Source organism: Dendrobates tinctorius, unplaced genomic scaffold (assembly GCF_039654945.1).
Source record: "Dendrobates tinctorius isolate UK_male_01 unplaced genomic scaffold, ASM3965494v1 ptg000285l, whole genome shotgun sequence".
Lineage (NCBI taxonomy): Eukaryota > Metazoa > Chordata > Amphibia > Anura > Dendrobatidae > Dendrobates > Dendrobates tinctorius.
In genome coordinates this window covers 2007723-2024611 of record NW_027361952.1, presented here as the reverse complement: position 1 = coordinate 2024611, position 16889 = coordinate 2007723, and positions in this window count along the sequence as shown.

Genomic DNA, 16889 nt, shown 5'->3' with positions numbered 1-16889 from the left:
TCTGGGAGTACACTGACAGGGCAAGACATGTAGTCTGTCACCATCTGACGGAAACATTGCCTCCTGCTGACTGGAGCCGTCTGTGATGGTGTAGACATTTGTGGCGGGCACACAAAACTTTGCCACATTTGGGCCATACTGGTCTTGCCTTGTGCTGAGGCGCTGCCTCTGCTCCCTCTTTGTGCAGAGCTTCCTCCACTGCCTCGACGCACAGAGCTGCTTTGTAAAGCACTAGCAGCACTGCTCTCGGGTGGAATGGAAAACATGATGGAATGCACCAGTGTGTCTTGGTACTCCCGCATTTTACACTCCCGGTTCAACGGTGTTATGAGGCTTTGTAAGTTGTCCCGGTAGCGAGTATCTAGGAGGGTGTACACCCAATAATCAGCCGTGTTGAGAATGTGGGCGATGCGGCGGTCGTTTATCAGGCACTGCAGCATGAAATCAACCATGTGCTGCAGACTCCCAACTGCCCAAGAAACGCTGTCCCCTGCTTGAGGTGTCATCTCTGCCTGCTCTGCATCACCCCACCCTCCCTGTACATACTGACTAGAGCATTGTGTACCTCCCTCCTCCGGAGAGATGTCTTTCTCCTCCATTGACTCCTCATCCTCCTCACAAAGTGTCCCCTGCCTAGGCCTTTGTGAGGAACCACATAGCGCAAACTGTCCAGAACCAGATGGCATTTGTGACTCCTCATCCTCCACCTCTTCCAAAACCTCCTCCCTTAGTGCTTGCAGTGTTTTTTGAAGCAGGCAGATAAGGGGGACAGTCATGCTGACTAGTGCATCATCTGCACTCGCTATCCACGTGGAATCATCGAAGGCACGCAAAACGAGGCATATGTCCTTCATAGAGGCCCACTCAGTGGTGCTGAAGTGTGACCGGCGCACAGTGCGACTTGTTTGCGCCTGATGCAGCTGGTAATCCATTACTGCTGCCTGCTGCTCACACAACCGCTCCAACATATGTAAAATTGAATTCCACCTGGTGGGTAGGTCACATATGATGCGATGTTCCGGAAGGCGTAATCGGCACTGCAGAGCTGCAATGCGCGATCTTGCCGTGCTGGAACGCCGCAAGTGAGCGCACTCTATGCGGACCTTGTGCAGCAGTGCATCAAGATCCGGATAGTCCCTCAGAAAGCTCTGCATGACCAAGTTGAGCACATGTGCCAGACATGGGATGTGAGTGAGGTTGCCTAGGCCAAGAGCTGCCACCTGATTTCGGCCATTGTCACACACTACCAAGCCTGGCTGGAGATTCCCTGGCAGAAACCACACGTCGCTCTCCTGCTTGATGGCATTCCAGAACTCCTGCGCTGTGTGGCTTCGATTCCCCAAAGAAATTAATTTCAGTACGGCCTGTTGACGTTTGGCCACAGCTGTGCTCATATCGGTCGTAACAGGCTCCTGCAGCGCTGATTCTGAGGAACTGGAGTATGAGGAGGAGTCAATGTGTACAGACTGGATTCCTGCAATCCTTGGAGTTGGCAGAACACATACAGCGCCACTCTCAAGATCTGTACCCGGCTCCACAACATTGACCCAATGGGCAGTGAGGGAAAGGTATCGTCCCTGTCCATGGGTACTGGTCCACGCATCGGTGGTCAGGTGGCCCTTGCTAATGACGGCGTTTAATAGCGCATGTTTAATTCTTCCCTCCACATGCTCTTGCAGGGCAGGGACAGCTTGCCTTCTGAAATAAAAGTGGCTGGGCACGGTGTATTGTGGGACTGCCAATGCCATGAAGTTCCGGAAGGTGTCAGTCTCCACCAGCCTGAATGACAGCATTTCAAGGGCCAGTAATTTGGCAATGCCAGCATTCAGTGCCTGTGCTCGGGGATGGTTTGCCGAGTATGGCCGCCTTTTCTCCCATGCCTGTGCTACCGATGGCTGTAGAGTGGCCTGGGAGTGTGAGGATGAATGGGAACGTGGTGCTGTGGGTGGAATGTCACTGGGTCTCTGGACAACACTGCCAGAGGTTCTTCCATGGCGATCCTGTGAGGAAGTCAAACCAGCTGTGTGTGAGCTGGAGGAAGAGGGTGCAGCAAGACGAGCTGAAGAGGTGGTAGGTGGTGCTGTAGGTTGGCCTACGTCTTCAGTGTGTCTTTGCAACTCCACCACGTGCTTGGTCCGCACATGTTTCCACTTATTTGTGGTATTGAGGTTGCTGACACTTTTCCCTCTTTTGACTTTCTGATGACACAGCTTGCATTTGACAAAGCAAATGTCATCTGCAACTGTGTCAAAAAATGACCACGCACTGCAAGTCTTGGGAGCGCCCTTTTTGGCTTTTGGAAGAGGAATGCTCCTAACGGGTGCCGAAGTGGAGGCTACAGGCAACCAAGTCTGCCCCCTCCCTCTCCCTCCTGTTTTGGCCGTTCGGGGAATCTCTTCCTCAGAGCTGCTCCCACCACCTTCCTGTTCCTCACGCCATGATGGGTCAAGGACCTCATCATCTACACTCCCCTCTTCAAACACCTGCTTCTCCTGGGTAGTCTCGCCAGCACCGTACGCACCAGAAAGTGGCACCTGAGTCTCGTCATCATCTGATGCGTACTGAGGTGTGCTGACCATAGGCACCGGCCCACCCACCTCTTCAGATTCAGAGGGACAAAGCAGTTGCGCATCACTGCATACTCCCTCTTCTTCACATTCTTGAATGCTGCTTGGCTGGACCCCTCTTTCCAAGCCAACAGATTCAGAGAACAGAAGTAGAGACTGTGATGGCTCCTGTACAGGTGGTGAATAGACAGATGGTTGCTCTTCAGTGCTCTGGCCCTGAGAGGACGTGGAAGTCATTGAAGTCGATGCGTTAGCTGCCACCCATCCGACAACGGCTTCAATTTGTTCCTCCCGCAGCAGTGGGGTACGGCGAGGTCCTACAAAGCTGCGCATAAATGACTCTTGCCTGGTAAAACTGGGGGATGCTGAGTCACTGGTGCCCGCAGCAGGCACAGTATCCCCACGTCCTCTCCCTGCAGAATCCCCACGTCCTCTTCCTGCTGAAACTCCACGCCCACGTGCCTTATCCCTGCCTTCTTCATCTTGGTAGACTAATAAAGATAGGCAGAAAAGTACAAAGGGGGGGCTTAGTGTGCTTATTCCTTAACTGCTGCTAACAGGTATAAGAAACACTAATTTCATAAAGAGTGTGGACTACACTTTAATATGAACTAATGTGGCCTACACAACTGTCAAATGGAGTGTTTGGTGAACTTTATTTTGTTTGGTTTTTTTTTCAAAAAAACAAAAAGGATGTGACCAAAGATTTGAAAGTGATAGTATCACAAACTTTTTGGAGCTATTACAATGCAGGGAGGTAACCTACAATGCAAAAGATGAGGCTCCAAAAAATAGGGTAATACTAATCTGGCTGCGGCTGAAGGGCACAAGCCAGAAAAAAGGCTCCTCTATCTACTCCTATATAGTGTTTGCAACCAACCAATGTAGATGGATACGGGTGGATGCACACTAATAGGAGAATTTAAAATGAGCTGCAATAAAAGAAAAATATGTGTGCGGCAGTGACGCACGCTGAGCGGCCAACAACCAGACGTAGCTGCAGGACACACTACAGCGTGAGCTGCACTCACACACAGAGACCTCTCAGACAGCCGAGAACAGTGCAGATAACTGGGCACTAGCACTGAAAGGCTGCAGAGATGCTCCGCTGTCTACTCCTATAGTGTTTGCAACCAACGTATATGGATACGGATGGATGCACACTAATAGGAGAATGAAAAATGAGCAGCAAGAAAAGAAAAATATGTATGAGGCAGTGACGCATACTGAGTGGCCTACAACCAGACGTGGCTGCAGGACAAACTACACAGCATGAGCTGCACTCACACAGACCTTGCAGACAGCTGTGAACACTGCTGCAAGGCAAAAGAAAGCTACACTTATTGATAATGTAGCCTGGGTAAAGCACAATATGATTTGGAAAATCGCTATCTCTAGCTGTCCCTCAGAGTCTTAAACAGCAGCCTGTCCCTAACTGAATTCACAGCAGAGTGAACCCGAAATGGCAGCGGCGGCGGCTTTTATAGTGCATCATGACATCATTTCAGCAGCCAATCACAGCCATGCCATTACTTAACATGCCTACATAAGAGTTGAGCGAAACGGGTCGAAAAAATTCAAAAGTCGCCGACTTTTGGCAAAGTCGGGTTTCATGAAACGAAACCCGACCCTAGGATGAGGTCGGCCACGAGGTCGGCGACTTACGCGCCAAAGTCGCGTTTCAAAAGTTTGTTTTGCTCTCTTTTTCAGCCAATCAGGATCCACGGACACTGTGGGCAACGTGATGACCTAGGCACGGGTCACCACCATCTTTCAGAAGGGCATGCAAGTGATTGGCTTGCTTTGGTGGGCGTCACAGGGGGTATAAAAGGGCGTGCACGCCGACCGCCATCTTACTTCTGCCGATCTTAGTATAGGTAGAGGTTGCTGCTGATTCTGTAGGGAGAGCGTTAGGCAGGGAAGAAGACCAAAAAACTGCTTCTGCTGCTAGCGATTTGGCCTGCACAACACACAAGTCACTGTGTGTGCAGTGCAAGGGGAGGCTATATTGTGGTGTATCAGTGGTGTTGGTTATTGGGCTGCCTTTTAAGGCTTCCTGACACGCTGGCATTGCTGTTTACCCACTGCTCCGCAAACTGCTTTTTTAAAAGCAATCCAATCTCCCTTATCCTCTAGTCACTTTTGTCACAGCTGTGCCATCGAGCGTGTCACATAGCGCTCAGATATCAGTGGGCCTCACACAATCCACAAGTGTCCAGTGTCCAAAAGTGTACGCAGAGATTCAAAATCTCCATTATCCTCTCGTCACTTTGGTCACAGGCAGCTGTGCCATCGAGCGTGTCACATAGCGCTCAGATATCAGTGGGCCTCACACAATCCACAAGTGTCCAGTGTCCAAAAGTGTACGCAGAGATTCAAAATCTCCATTATCCTCTCGTCACTTTGGTCACAGGCAGCTGTGCCATCGAGCGTGTCACATAGCGCTCAGATATCAGTGAGCCTCACACAATCCACAAGTGTCCAGTGTCCAAAAGTGTACGCAGAGATTCAAAATCTCCATTATCCTCTGGTCACTTTGGTCACAGGCAGCTGTGCCATCGAGCGTGTCACATAGCCCTCAGATATCAGTGGGCCTCACACAATCCACAAGTGTCCAGTGTCCAAAAGTGTACGCAGAGATTCAAAATCTCCATTATCCTCTCGTCACTTTGGTCACAGGCAGCTGTGCCATCGAGCGTGTCACATAGCGCTCAGATATCAGTGGGCCTCACACAATCCACAAGTGTCCAGTGTCCAAAAGTGTACGCAGAGATTCAAAATCTCCATTATCCTCTCGTCACTTTGGTCACAGGCAGCTGTGCCATCGAGCGTGTCACATAGCGCTCAGATATCAGTGAGCCTCACACAATCCACAAGTGTCCAGTGTCCAAAAGTGTACGCAGAGATTCAAAATCTCCATTATCCTCTGGTCACTTTGGTCACAGGCAGCTGTGCCATCGAGCGTGTCACATAGCCCTCAGATATCAGTGGGCCTCACACAATCCACAAGTGTCCAGTGTCCAAAAGTGTACGCAGAGATTCAAAATCTCCATTATCCTCTCGTCACTTTGGTCACAGGCAGCTGTGCCATCGAGCGTGTCACATAGCGCTCAGATATCAGTGGGCCTCACACAATCCACAAGTGTCCAGTGTCCAAAAGTGTACGCAGAGATTCAAAATCTCCATTATCCTCTCGTCACTTTGGTCACAGGCAGCTGTGCCATCGAGCGTGTCACATAGCGCTCAGATATCAGTGGGCCTCACACAATCCACAAGTGTCCAGTGTCCAAAAGTGTACGCAGAGATTCAAAATCTCCATTATCCTCTCGTCACTTTGGTCACAGGCAGCTGTGCCATCGAGCGTGTCACATAGCGCTCAGATATCAGTGGGCCTCACACAATCCACAAGTGTCCAGTGTCCAAAAGTGTACGCAGAGATTCAAAATCTCCATTATCCTCTGGTCACTTTGGTCACAGGCAGCTGTGCCATCGAGCGTGTCACATAGCGCTCAGATATCAGTGGGCCTCACACAATCCACAAGTGTCCAGTGTCCAAAAGTGTACGCAGAGATTCAAAATCTCCATTATCCTCTCGTCACTTTGGTCACAGGCAGCTGTGCCATCGAGCGTGTCACATAGCGCTCAGATATCAGTGGGCCTCACACAATCCACAAGTGTCCAGTGTCCAAAAGTGTACGCAGAGATTCAAAATCTCCATTATCCTCTCGTCACTTTGGTCACAGGCAGCTGTGCCATCGAGCGTGTCACATAGCGCTCAGATATCAGTGGGCCTCACACAATCCACAAGTGTCCAGTGTCCAAAAGTGTACGCAGAGATTCAAAATCTCCATTATCCTCTCGTCACTTTGGTCACAGGCAGCTGTGCCATCGAGCGTGTCACATAGCGCTCAGATATCAGTGGGCCTCACACAATCCACAAGTGTCCAGTGTCCAAAAGTGTACGCAGAGATTCAAAATCTCCATTATCCTCTCGTCACTTTGGTCACAGGCAGCTGTGCCATCGAGCGTGTCACATAGCGCTCAGATATCAGTGGGCCTCACACAATCCACAAGTGTCCAGTGTCCAAAAGTGTACGCAGAGATTCAAAATCTCCATTATCCTCTCGTCACTTTGGTCACAGGCAGCTGTGCCATCGAGCGTGTCACATAGCGCTCAGATATCAGTGGGCCTCACACAATCCACAAGTGTCCAGTGTCCAAAAGTGTACGCAGAGATTCAAAATCTCCATTATCCTCTCGTCACTTTGGTCACAGGCAGCTGTGCCATCGAGCGTGTCACATAGCGCTCAGATATCAGTGGGCCTCACACAATCCACAAGTGTCCAGTGTCCAAAAGTGTACGCAGAGATTCTAAATCTCCATTATCCTCTCGTCACTTTGGTCACAGGCAGCTGTGCCATCGAGCATGTCACATAGCACTCAGATATCAGTGGGCCTCACACAATCCACAAGTGTCCAGTGTCCAAAAGTGTACGCAGAGATTCAAAATCTCCATTATCCTCTCGTCACTTTGGTCACAGGCAGCTGTGCCATCGAGCGTGTCACATAGTGCTCAGATATCAGTGGGCCTCACACAATCCACAAGTGTCCAGTGTCCAAAAGTGTACGCAGAGATTCAAAATCTCCATTATCCTCTCGTCACTTTGGTCACAGGCAGCTGTGCCATCGAGCGTGTCACATAGCGCTCAGATATCAGTGGGCCTCACACAATCCACAAGTGTCCAGTGTCCAAAAGTGTACGCAGAGATTCAAAATCTCCATTATCCTCTCGTCACTTTGGTCACAGGCAGCTGTGCCATCGAGCGTGTCACATAACGCTCAGATATCAGTGGGCCTCACACAATCCACAAGTGTCCAGTGTCCAAAAGTGTACGCAGAGATTCAAAATCTCCATTATCCTCTCGTCACTTTGGTCACAGGCAGCTGTGCCATCGAGTGTGTCACATAGCGCTCAGATATCATTGGGCCTCACACAATCCAAAAGTGTCCAGTGTCCAAAAGTGTGTGCAGAAATTCTAAATCTCCCCTGTCCTATAGACACCTTGTACCTTGTTTTACATTACTATATAGTTTGTTGGATTTTGTCTACATTTCTACCAAAAATGAGGAAGGCTGGTGGAAGAGGCCGTGGAATTGGGCGGGGGTTGGCAGCTGGTAATGATGGTGTTGGTGGTGGATCTGATGGTAGTGGCAAGAGCAAAATAGGACCGAATGCAGGAGGTGCTGACCCTGCGTCATAGTCTGGCTACATAAGGCCTCGAACGCTTAGTTTTCTAGGAGTTGGCAAACCGCTTTTAAAGGCAGAGCATCAGGAAAAAGTTTTGTCTTACATTGCTGACTCAGCCTCCAGCTCTATCGCCTCCTCTTCTTCAGTTGTAAAAAGTAAAAGCACTGAGTCGTCATTGGAGGCTCATGTTCATGAACCACACCTTTCCTTGTGTCCTTCACCCCAACCAAGATTGAAGGATGACGCAGGCCATACTACTGATTACTCCATGGAGCTGTTTTCACATACCATGCCTGGATTATCAAGTCAAATGGTGAATTACCCAGGCCAAGATGAATCTGACATGGAGTGCACTGATGCACAGCCGCTGATGGATGATTCTGCTGGTACATTCACTCAGAGCACTACATTGTCCTCGCAGTGTACAGAGCCAGATTTTGACCCTGATGAGACTCAGGTGCCCCTTCCCGCACACTATACCACCATACACGGTGACACAGAGAAAGGTGCACATGACATAGAAGAGGAGGTGATGGATGACCCAGTTGTTGACCCAGATTGGCATCCATTGGGGGAAGAGGGTGCTGCTTCCAATAGCTCAGATGAGGAGCATCCACAGCAGACATCGACATCGCAACAGCTGTTATCTGGCAGGCCCGGAGCACTCCAAAGACAGGTTCCAAACATCAAAAGAGTTGCTGGACAGCTTGTCCAGAGGGTCAAAAGATCACAGCGTGCTAGGCTGCAAAATGTCTGCCAAAGTAGGAAGAGTGCAGTGTGGCACTTTTTTGAACAATATCCTCATGATCAGGCCAAGGTTATCTGTAAGAAGTGCGCAAAGACCTTTAGCCGAGGGAAAAATCTGAAAAATTTGAATACCAGTTGCATGCTTAGACATTTAACCAGCATGCACTTGCAAGCGTGGACACAACACCAAACCTCAAGTGCCACATGTGCAACTGATCACAACGAAGGTAGTCAGCAACGCTACATTGTTTCCCCCACTGTAAGCCCACCGGTTAGCACAGCAGCAAATGTTGAGGTGTCGTTGCAAGGCCACAGCAGTCAGGGAATCCCACTGTTATATCAACGAAAGACTGATTCTAGGCCATCAGAAAGAACACCAACTCCATCACCATCATCAACCCTCTCTCAGTCCGCCCTGTCCACCGCTACTTCCACCATATGCAGCTCTCAAGTCCAGCTCACCCTCCCAGACACTATGAGTAGGTCAAGAAAGTACTCAGTCTCTCATACGCGTACACTGGGTTTGAACGCCCACATTGCCAAACTAATCTCGTTTGAGATGATGCCTTTTCGGTTGGTGGAAAGCACAGCTTTCCGCGAACTCATGGCCTATGCAGTACCACGCTATGACCTACCCAGTTGCCACTTCTCTCGCAAAGCCATCCCAGCCCTCCACCATCATGTGAAAGACCGCATTGTCCATGCACTCAAGCAGTCAGTGAGCGGAAAGGTGCACCTCACAACTGATGCATGGTCCAGTCGGCATGGCCAGGGCCGTTACGTGTCCATCACTGCGCACTGGGTTAATGTGGTGGATGCAGGGTCCACAGGGGACAGCGGTGGTGGGACAGTGCTGCCTAGCCCACGGTATAGGAAACAGTTGGCTGTAGGCGTTCGACCCTCCTCCTCCTCCTCCTCCAGAAGCGAAAGCTCTTCCACAGAGCGCAGTCGTACGAGCACTCCATCTGCAGCTGCCACTGTTGCACACGATGTGTCCCCCTATCGAGCAGCTAGTGGAAAGCGTCAGCAGGCTGTGTTGCAGATGATGTGTTTGGGCGACAGACACACCGCCGAGGTGCTGGCCGAGTACTTGAAGCGACAAACTGAGTCATGGCTGGGCAGTGTACATCTTGAGGCAGGCAAGGTAGTTAGTGATAACGGCCGTAATTTTGTGGCAGCTATAGCCCTTTCAAAACTCAGCCACATACCTTGCTTGGCTCACACCTTGAACCTGGTGGTGCAGTGCTTCCTCAAAAATTATCCGGAGTTAACAGCCCTGCTCCAGAAGGTGCGAAGACTGTGGGCGCACATCTGCCGGTCGCCTGTACACTCCGTTCGTATGCAGAAGCTGCAGCGATTGCTCCGCCTTCCCAACCACCGCCTCATTATCGACATTGCAACAAGGTGGAACTCCACCCTGCACATGGTGGAGCGGCTGTGCGAGCAGAGGCAGGCCATAATGCATTTGTGGGAGGATACACGGCCAGGCACTTTGAGAGCAGACATGGAGTTGACAGGCGTGCAGTGGTCGAAGCTGAAAGACCTTTGTAAAGTCCTTCAGTGTTTTGAGGAATGCACACGGCTGGTAAGCGCAGACGACGCCATCCTAAGCATGAGCATCCCACTTATGCGTCTGCTCATGCAAACTTTGACGCACCTTAAGGAGCAGGCGTCTGCAGCCAATGTTGATGAGGAGAAAGAGGAGGAGGGAATCCTTGATGACATTCAGCCATTGTCTGCTCAGGGACCTCTCCTGGATGAGGTGGAGGAAGAAGAGGAGGAGGAGGATGATGGGGATGATTACTTAGGGGAGGAGGATGCATCTCGTGAGGCAAGTGAAAATGTTGGCGTGGCAAGGTCTGGTACAGGGTTTGTGCGTGACTGGAGGGATGTGGATTTGCCAGAAAGTGCTCCTCCACCCAGCACTCGCAGTGCATCATTGACACCGGGAACATTGGCCCACATGTCAGATTATGCCTTGCGGATCCTAAAAAGGGACCCCCGCATTGCCAAAATGATGAACGATGACGACTACTGGTTGGCCAGCATCCTGGATCCACGCTATAAAGGCAAATTACAAAACATCATGCCACAGGAGAACCTTGACCTAATATTGGCTAATAAACAAGCAACTCTGGTAAATCGGTTGCTTAAGGCATTCCCAGCACACAGCAGCGGTGATGGTTCTCACACGAGCCGTACGGGCCGGGGGCAGCTTGGCAGAGGTGTTCGTGGTGCACACAGCAGAAGTGGCGTTGGAGACAGGGGTTTCATGACAATGTTGTGGACTGATTTTTCAAATACCGCTCACACAACTGGTAATACTGCATCGATGGAAAGTGACAGGAGACAGCAGTTGTCAACTATGGTTACAAACTACTTTTCCTCCCATATCGATGTTCTCCCACACAGGTCATTCCCCTTTGACTATTGGGCCGCTAAACTGGACACCTGGCCTGAATTGGCCCAATATGCCTTACAGGAGCTCGCTTGCCCAGCTGCAAGTGTGCTATCGGAAAGAGTCTTCAGTGCAGCTGGATCAATCCTGACAGAAAAAAGGACCCGTCTGTCAACCCAAAATGTGGATGATCTAACCTTCATTAAAATGAACCATGCATGGGTTTCCAAGGATTTTGTCCCACCTTCCCCTGATGACACATAGGGTGACAGAAAAATGGCTTGCTTTGGTCCACCTCTTCCTGGTACTTCACCTATTTCGCCTTTTGCATCAGCTGAATGTCCAACATCAACATATGCCACTTTCTAAAACTCCCTAACTGTGCTGCCTCCCCCCCCATGGCCGGGGTAACCACCTAGCGCACGACACCGTGCGAGTGCCGTTGCCCTGGACAGGTGGGTAGGCCGACTCTTGGGCGCAGGCACTGGCACAGGGTCCCTCATAGTGCAATCAAGTGTCTCTGACGGTGGTGGTGCACACCCGCCGTCAGACACACCGCTGTACTATGAGGGGCCCAGTGCCAGTACCGACGCCCAAGAGTGGGCCCCCCTTGCTTGGGCAGGGCCCCAGCATTTGCAATCTTTACCTCTCCCTGCTCCTCCGCTGTGTAATCTGGGCCGTCAAATCCATACTGTGCCTGACACCGTCTGAGCCTGCTTCCTGAGACATATATTTTGAATGTGTACGCTATCCATACATGTTATCCAGGGATACGGTACCCTTTCTAACCTTTGTGCAATCACGTGCAATCCATACTGGGCCTAACACCGTCTGAGCCTGCCTCATGCTGTATAGACATATATTTTGAATGTGTACACTATCCATACATGTTATCCAGGGATACGGTACCCTTTCTAACCTTTGTGCAATCACGTGCAATCCATACTGGGCCTAACACCGTCTGAGCCTGCCTCATGCTGTATAGACATATATTTTGAATGTGTACGCTATTCATACATGTTATCCAGGGATACGGTACCCTTTCTAACCTTTGTGCAATCACGTGCAATCCATACTGGGCCTAACACCGTCTGAGCCTGCCTCATGCTGTATAGACATATATTTTGAATGTGTACGCTATCCATACATGTTACCCGGGGATACGATACCCTTTCTAACCTTTGTGCAATCACGTGCAATCCATACTGGGCCTAACACCATCTGAGCCTGCCTCATGCTGTATAGACATATATTTTGAATGTGTACGCTATTCATACATGTTATGCGGGGATACGGTACCCTTTCTAACCTTTGTGCAATCACGTGCAATCCATACTGGGCCTAACACCGTCTGAGCCTGCCTCATGCTGTAATGACATATATTTTGAATGTGTACGCTATCCATACATGTTATCCAGGGATACGGTACCCTTTCTAACCTTTGTGCAATCACGTGCAATCCATACTGGGCCTAACACCGTCTGAGCCTGCCTCATGCTGTATAGACATATATTTTGAATGTGTACGCTATCCATACATGTTATCCAGGGATACGGTACCCTTTCTAACCTTTGTGCAATGACGTGCAATCCATACTGGGCCTAACACCGTCTGAGCCTGCCTCATGCTGTATAGACATATATTTTGAATGTGTACGCTATCCATACATGTTATCCGGGGATACGGTACCCTTTCTAACCTTTGTGCAATCACGTGCAATCCATACTGGGCCTAACACCATCTGAGCCTGCCTCATGCTGTATAGACATATATTTTGAATGTGTACGCTATCCATACATGTTATCCAGGGATACGGTACTCTTTCTAACCTTTGTGCAATGACGTGCAATCCATACTGGGCCTAACACCGTCTGAGCCTGCCTCATGCTGTGTAGACATATATTTTGAATGTGTACGCTATCCATACATGTGGACAGTGGAGCTTCATCCATGGGGACCAACATATACTGTAGCATTATGTGTAGCTCATCATATACTGTTTCAAACATTATATGGGACCAATGATTCTGTATGGAGAAATAGATGGGCCTCGTCATGAGATGTAAAAAGTGAGGTATTTTTCATTGTACTATACCGCTATTTATCTGCCGTATCGGAGCATGATGAGTTGTGGTATGTGTTAAAGGGGCGCTCTTTCGCCCAGGGCACATGAAAACCTGCAGCCAGCCCTCCCCCCCCACAACTTTAGCCAAATAACCCCCATTTTTCAGTGCGTAACTTATATTATGAAGTTAATTAAGGTTGACAAGCTTAAGTAAGAAGAATTGATGCTTTTGGCATTCAAATGGGCACTGTAGGTGTGTTTCCTGTCCTCCTCTCACTGCCGACTTTTATTCCCCATTGACTTACATTGGGTTTCGTGTTTCGGGACAACCCCGACTTTTCCCTATAATCGGACAATCTTGCTCGACCCGACTTTTGGAAAAGTCGGGTTTCACGAAACGAAACGCGACCCTAAAAAACCAAAAGTCGCTCACCTCTAGCCTACATGCCTAACAGGATGTGGGCACACTTCTGAGGATTGTCATTGGCTGAATCAAATCAAACTGGCTCATAGCATTATGGGAACTTCCGATTCCGGTATTCGATATGCTAAAAGTATCGGAACTCAGTATCGGAATTCGGCCGATATTCGCGGTATCGGATTGCTCAACACTAGTCACGACTTAATCCCCCCTTCACATTTTATTGCACGCCCAGGGCCACGGACCATGTCACTGCTGCCATGACATCCCCGGAAGAACTGAGCGGCCTGTACTTAGTACCCCCGGCTATAGCGGGTGCTGCACACGGATTACATATGGATCACTGTTCAGGGAACATTTGTGCGAGTCTCGGCTGTCAAAATTGGACCGATTGTTTTATATGTTAATGTGACTTCAGTCTTATATTTATATACCTACTCTTGTAGGTGGAATAATTTCCCTTGATATAAACATGGTTTAGCAGGTGCCATTGTTATAATATATATATTTCTACCTAATTTTTCATCTGTTTTCAGTCTGTCTGTTATTCCAATAGATCCCATTAGGTGGGGATATTGTGCAATGGGCAATCGATTTGTATTTTACATCATATACAGTATGTTTGTACCTTTCAGCTGTGATGGCATGTGAAAACGATGCACAATTTCTTCATATGAACCCACATCCATCTTCATGTTTCATAGATTATTTATTGAATATTTCTTAAATACCGTTTGTGCATTTATGTTTCCCAGTGATATTATTTTGCAGCAAATCCCCTTTTTTATTTTGGTTATTTGTCTTGTTTGCTATTTGCATACAAGTATATGTTTAATAAAAATAAAACTCCTTATTGTGAATTTAATATTTACCTCATTATCATTTTTTATGGGAGTATCTTTTTTGGCTTTCTGATTTATTTCTACTCCCATAGACTTAAAGGACCTGTTTAGGCTATACAGTAAATTGTTAATTGTGTAGCTTGGTGTGGCAACCTGCAGAAAGCAAAAAAAAAATCACAGTATTTATGCAACATGTGAACGTGGCTTTATTGACACAAAAAAAGAGTATAGCTGCTACAACTTTCAACGAGTGAACAGAAAGTAAACCTACAAGTCGACTCCCAACTAGATGAGCGGATCGATTTGTGGAACTACGGTCAGTGTCAGTGGTACCTGACATCTGACCAAAGACCCGCAAACCTCTCACCTTCCTGCATGCCTGGCGTGACATTTGATTTACTAGGTCTAGCACAATATCATCTCTGCATTCTGCTTATGTCTAGTTCCTACTGTCCAGGATACAGCAGCATAGTCTCAAATTTGGGTCTATGCCCTAAATAGTTTGTCCCCCTTTCTGTTCTGTAGAAGTTGGGAGGGGTGCATACACATTACATCCCCCAGGCAAGGCTGCTCCTCTCTCACAAGTTTCTCTACCACATGTGACTACTAGAGATGAGCGAACTTGTTCGGTAAACGTTCACCGATCTCAAATTCGGTTTGAATGTAGATTATTTGGATTCGGATTCCCAAGCATTTTCCCTCAAAGTTGGCAAAATTCGGGCACAGTTCAGTAAATAACTGCATGTCCACTTATGCCTTTGTTAGCACTTTGGATACAATAGTGATGCTGTATGATGAGTGTGGGGGGGGAATGTTTTATTAGGGGAGGGGGTTTGTATAGGTCAGATAAGCGGCGAAGTGTAATTTTTTTTTTAAATTAACTTACTGTGTATAAATTCTGACAGACAAACAACAAAAACCGGACAAGATGAAAAAAATGTATATATAAAATTTTTTTTTAAAAATTGAAATATATGAATAAAAGGATGTGCAACATAATAGCATATAAAAGTTAATTTTATTTGACAATAGGTAGCAAACTAACACTAGATAAATAAAAAGTACACCGTAACCAAATGTTAAAATATACACAATATTAGTTCAATAGAGGTCTACTCAAATATAATCTACCATATAGGTCCCAATAAGTACATGCACAAACTGCATACAATTTATAGAAAGTATAAAAAATATTTTTTGGACAAAGAAATAATACAATAGAGTATCACAATGGGTAACCAAATTAAATAAAAAACAAAAAATGTATATATATAAAAAATGTGTAAAGTGCAAGGTGCCAACACTTAAAATAGAGCATTTTTCCGGGGTAATCAAATTAAAATGAAAACAGAAAAATGAAAACAAAAAAAAAACAAAAAATTATATATATATATATATATAGTGCAAGGTGCCAATACTTAGACTGGAGCAGGGCTTTGTATGATGTAATTATAAAAATTAGTGAATACCCACATAGAATGTTCGATCTTTATAAAAGTGCAGAGTGCCAAAGATTATCAAAAAATATTATAGTGATAAAGAAAACAGACACATCCAGTGGCACAATGTCACACAAAAGTGTTAAGTGCAGGGGGTTCCTCACTGATATCAGCAGCTGGTGAGTGTATCGCGTGCATATACTAACTAGTCTCAAATCCTGCGTCCAAATTGCAGGGCGAACATACGCCTGATGATACTTAGCAGGATCCAGACAATTAACTACACAGTAGCGCAGGTAACTTGGGAGAGAGGGAATAATAAATACCTAATAGTAAGGGCCAGTATTGGTGTGCAATGGTGTATAAACGCGCCCCGACGCGCGTTTCGGATTTTCTCCTTCGTCAGGGAGTGTAGGCTACTTGAAAATGGAGGTTTATATATAATGGGGCCATAAATCATTGGTGGAGTGGGAGCGCTATTGACGCATGTACGTCAGGAAGCCCAGCGAGCTCTCAGCCCCAGCATCATGTGACCACTGACGTCGGGTCATGTGATTGCGACCCAGCGTCATGGCAACATGGAGACGCAGGAAGCGAGACACTGCCCCGGGCACCAAACTGCGCATGCCTTCGGCTTCCGTCTTCAGTGAAGGAAAATAAAAAAATAAGAGCTGACTGCATGAGATGGACTCATATGGATATATAATGTAATGTGAATAACGCCTTATATATATGGATATGGAAGATAGTGATAGTGGGAATAAATGTAATAATTATTAATAATAAATCATGATAATAATAACAAAATAATAATAATGAAAAATAATAAATAAAAACATAAATAAATGATAAAAAATAAAATTAAAAATAAATATAAAAATAAATAAAAATAAATATAAAAATAATAATAATTATAAAGGAAAAAATTGAAATTAATAATACATTGATATGGCAATAAAGGATGTTAAATAAGTAATAAATGAAAAATAATAAATAATAAATAAATAAATAAAAATGAAAAATAAATAAAAAATAAAAAATAAAAAATAATTTAAAAAAATTAAATAAAAAAATAAAATAAAAATAAATAAAAAATAAATAATAAATAAATTAAAAGAATAATAATATAACAAAAAAAAATTCATATGCACAGAGGGGAGGA